We start from the raw sequence: 5012 nt of genomic DNA on the forward strand, positions 1-5012 counted from the left end.
TCTAGGTCGGATGGGAAAAAGATCATAATAATACTAAATGAATAAATAAAAACTATAATAATATAAATAACAAATACAATACATAAATAAATGCATAGGTATAGTTAAATAATAAACAAACAGGTAAATAGTAAATAATAATAAATTGACATATAACTAATAATAAATGAAAATCAAACAGACAAATGATAACAAAACAAAAACAATATAAAATAAATGATAATCATTACAGCATCTTGCTTAGGTGTTTATCTATATGATTCTTAAAGCTTCGAACTGAACACATTGCACTGCCTCTGCAGGAAGTTTATTCCATTCATTAACTACACGGTTGGCGAAGTTGTTTCTACCCATTTCCAAATTGAATCTATTTCCGGACAGTTTGAGACCATTGTTTCTTGTCTGATTTTCATTCAGTGTGAAAATTTGGTCACTTTTGATGTTGTCAATTCCCTTTAGACTTTTAAACACCTGTATCAAGTCACCTCTGAGTCTACGCTTTTTTAGGGAAAACAGACTCATATGTTTTAGTCTATTTTCGTATGATTTATTTTTTATATTTGGAATCAGTTTTGTGGCCCGCCGTTGTACTTTTTCCAGTCTGTCAATGTCTATTCGGTGACCATACGGAAACAGCATGTGGACGAACTAACGATTTATATAGCTTGTTAATGATTGATAGATTTTTTAAGTCAAAAGATCGCGCAATCAGTTCTAGAATCTTATTTGCTTTCTCAGAGGCTGAAATACACTGCTTGGATGATTTGAGATCGTTATTGATAATTACGCCGAGATCTTTTTCACTATTCACTTCTGTTAACGAATTTCCAAATAACTTGAAAGCGTACTTACTGTTATTTTTACCTATGTACATTACCTTGCATTTACTTGTGTTAAATTTCATTAGCCACTTTTCAGACCATTGCTGTAATTTATCTAAATTTTCTTGAATATCTAATTGGTTTAAGTTTCCATTTGCCATTCCGCACATTTTTGTATCATCAGCAAATTTGGAAACAGTAGATTTTAGTCCATGGTCTATATCATTTATATATACTATGAATAGAAGTGGTCCAAGAACGGAACCCTGAGGAACTCTAACATTTTTCCATCTAGAAATTTTTCCATTTAAAACAACTCTCTGTTTTCGATCATTCAACCAATTACTAGTCCAACTTAATAGGCTACCACTTATTCCATGTGAAGCTAATTTTGTAAGTAGTCTTTCGTGGAGGACGGTATCAAAAGCTTTTGCAAAGTCTAGATTTATTAGATCTATAGTTTTTTTTTTCATAATTCGAGACAGCTGTGTTGTAGAATTCGAGTAAGTTAGTCACCCAAGAACGATTCCGTCTGAAACCATGTTTGCTATCATTTATCAAACGGTTGTTTTCTAAATGATGTTCGATAGCATCTCCAATGATAGTTCCCATTATTTTTCCTACGATTGAAGTCAAACTTATAGGCCTATAGTTATTTGGTTTCTTTTTGTCATCTTTTTGAATATGGGAGTAACGTTAGCTAGCTTCCATTCTCTTGGGACATCTCCGAATATGATGGATTTCTTGAAAATAATTTCTAATGGAACAACCACCTCGTTTTTCATTTCCTTTAAGATTTTTGAATGCCAACCGTCAGGCCCTGGTGTTTTATTAACTTTTGAGTTTCTCTATACACCTTTTAATTTTTTTTTATTTTGTTATATTTACCGTAGTAAGTTTACCCTAGACTTTTCACAGGTTTCAATTTGGAGTTCACTTTGAGGTGTTTTGTTTACGAATACCGAGCTAAAATAATTGTTTAAAATATTACACATTCCTTCATTTGAGTATTCAAGTTCACCGTCAGCAGATAATAGTGGACCAATGTGATTCCTAACAACCTTTTTATCTCTAATGTAACTATAGAATTCTTTGGGATTCTCTTTGGATTTATCAGCGATATTCATTTCGTATTGTCGTTTTCGTTTTCTTATTATTATTATTATTAATCTGTCACTTGCCGTAGACCCAACCCGGGCCTCATGTGTATGATAGTCCGGAACGCTACCCACTGCAACACGAGGGCTCCTCATCAAACTTACGTACTTTTGTACGAATGTGTGTGTGTGTGTGTGTGTGTGTGTGTGTGTGTGTGTGTGTGTGTGTGTGTGTGTGTGTGTGTGTGTGTGTGCACATACATGCATGCACATGCACACACAACCCCAACTTCCCGCCCACGAGACTTTAGTATCGACTCGCAGCGCAGCGATATTGAAGTTAACTTCAGCCCTGGGCGGGAATCGAACGCGGACCACTACGAGAGCCGTCACGCTCGCTAACACTGCGCCAGCGGGTCGCGTGTATTCACTTGGTCTTTGGATCACGTGTTGGACTCGTGATCGACAGCTATTTCCCTCCTGGAAGAGAGCTCAGAGCTCGTAGGTCCGATCTATGGGTAATGCTATGACCTTGCCACACCCCCAACTCCCCGCCCATGAGAGTTGGAGTAACACCCCTCAGCGCTGCGATACTGATATTATTTCAGCCCCGGGCGAGGATCGAACCCGGACCTCCGTAGTGGCAGACCAGAGCTCTAACCACAGCGCCATGAGAGCTTGTGTGTGTGTGTGTGTGTGTGTGTGTGTGTGTGTGTGTGTGTGTGTGTGTGCGTGTGTGTGTGTGTGTGTGTGTGTGTGTGTGTGTGTCCGTGCGCGCGTGTTCAAGCGTATGTATTCATACATAAACGAGTACATACATTCACACATATTTTGCTTTCCAAGGAACGTGTTTTAGCAATGCGAGGCGAATAATGCAGGGAGAACTATAACAACTCTTCGCACCAAACGTTATGTTGTACAACAAAAGTCTAAATTCACATAATGGTGCAAGAATATCTCGATTGGTTTATACAGAAGTGACGTACACATATTTGTTTATCTACATAAAACAAATTACCCATCCTCTTTCCTTCCGTATCCTCCGCTGGTATCCTTGAGAATTTATATTCTGGTTAAGGTAGTCAGACGATTTCTTTCACATGAGGACAAGGATTCTTTGGGTCTTGATCGATCGGGGTTTCGTTCAGAGCTCAAAAAAAAAAAAAAAAAAAAAAAAAAAAAAAAAAAAACTTGCCCCTCATCCACCTTCTCAGTAACAACATCAGTCTAACCTAAACCAAAGGTAAATCAGTAAAGTTCATTACGTCGTAGTTAAGGGGGTGAGGTGTGTGTGTGTGGGGGGGGGGGGGTTAATGGTAGTCACTAGCAAAAGTTTTGACCCACTCATAATTTTTCGTAATACAACATTCAAATGATTTGCCTTACTTTTGTTTCATCTATTCAACAAAATTACCTAACTCTAAGCTAAATATTACTTCAGAAATATCACGTACTTGACAAAAAAGAGATCATGCTGACGTTGTGAGAACTGTCGCATGGGTCAAAACTTTTGCTCGTGACTGTACATACACACTGACTTCCTCCCCCTTTACTTTCGATCTTGCATAGTCACAAAAAGAAATGAAATCCTGAAATGCCCGCCAGACATCCCTGAAGCATGGTTCAGACTTCAAGTTCCTAAGTTGCTACTGCTGAAACAGCTGATATGGAGGCTGCTAGTGCTGAAACAGCTACTGCAGTTACATCCTAGTTCACTCAGGCATGCCAGGGATGGGTAGGCTACAAGGGATGGGGTTGGGGGTTGGGGGTTGGGGATGGGAGTGGATGGAGGTGAGCTCTACGCAATAGCTACACTTCTGTAGAGCCCAACCCCCCTCCCTCTCCCTCCCTCCCTCCCCCTCTCCGCATGTCAGTCCATATTTGACAAGCATGTCCCCTCACATACACACACTCTCGCAATTCCAATCATGGCAATTATACATCAAAACAGAATTTTTAAAAGTGAGAATGGCAAGAAATATATGTCATTCAATATATACAACAATAACAACACGCACGGTCTTTTAGCTCATTGTAACTTCAATGAAACAGAAACGCCGGGATCCCAGACATCATTTTAGTCAATTATAAACTGCATAGCTCTCCTGGGAATGTACCAGCAATGCTTGCTCGTTAAGTGAATTATACAATTTTATTATATACACGTATGCCATCACCTAGGAAAACACTTCACACATACCATGACTACACTTAGCACTCACTGCCTTCAGGTGAACTATTCCTTAATTGTTCGGTTCATAGTAAACGATGGAATACGAACTCGGACTAAGCTACAAGAAAAAAAAATCACATCGTGGCTTCCCCTCCTTCTTTTGCGCGTCACGTCCACAACTACACTGAGAGACCTCGACTAGGACGACTGTGATGGGACCATCGGATCCGAGGTGAGGGCACGGTTGCCAGATACCTCCAGCCAAAGGTCACATATCATAAATGTGCAAAAGAATATTAGCCGAAGAATGTTAACCGAAGTGTACAGGAATATTTTAGGTCTGTTTCAGTGCAAGACAATTGTATGACCACTAACAGTAATGACTGATACTGAAACGAAACTTAAATTGAGAATTGAATATTTTTAATAAAAACTGTAAAATATACGTAAATGAACACGATGTTTATAATGAAATAAATGGACGAATGAATTGAATGTACAATCTTTAACCACGGTCCTGACCGCAAACGAATAAAATCGTATAAATTACAGCCAGAACAAAGTATGCAAAGGTAGTTAACGTGGCGATCGGGTTTAACAAACTGAGAAATTTAACCTGTTCATTCTGAGGGGACAACTTTAGTATTTTAATGGATAACGCCAGACGAATTTTTTATTCTGCTGAGAGGACCCCGCAGCCGGGGAAAAACTCTTAATAGACTTTTTCTCGCGTCAAACGATTTCACTTATGAAAGAGGTAAGTGGATTGTTGATTTTGTATTCTAAATCCAACTAAAAATCGAGATTGGCTGGAACCTATATCGCTACCAAAGGTATGCCACTGGATGATGAAGATGATGATGATGATGATGATGATGATGATGATGATGATGATGATGATGATGATGATGATGATGATGA

At 38.7% G+C, this 5012-nt stretch overlaps 1 protein-coding gene across 3 annotated transcripts in view; it reads right to left on the minus strand.

Annotated features, from left to right (window-relative positions):
- Window positions 1–4268, minus strand: part of cv-c (RhoGTPase activating protein) — a 1018432-nt gene extending 1014164 nt beyond the window's left edge. For 2 of the 3 annotated variants that reach the window (XM_076199563.1, XM_076199564.1), the window contains exon 1: window positions 4119–4268. The gene's annotated coding sequence lies outside the window, so the exon portion shown is untranslated. The remainder of the gene's footprint in view (window positions 1–4118) is intronic. The other variant, XM_076199562.1, reaches the window with a different exon arrangement.
- Window positions 4269–5012: the final 744 nt, after the last annotated feature.

This window comes from Oratosquilla oratoria, chromosome 16 (genome assembly GCF_046742065.1).
Source record: "Oratosquilla oratoria isolate Oo_2021 chromosome 16, ASM4674206v1, whole genome shotgun sequence".
Classification (NCBI taxonomy): domain Eukaryota; kingdom Metazoa; phylum Arthropoda; class Malacostraca; order Stomatopoda; family Squillidae; genus Oratosquilla; species Oratosquilla oratoria.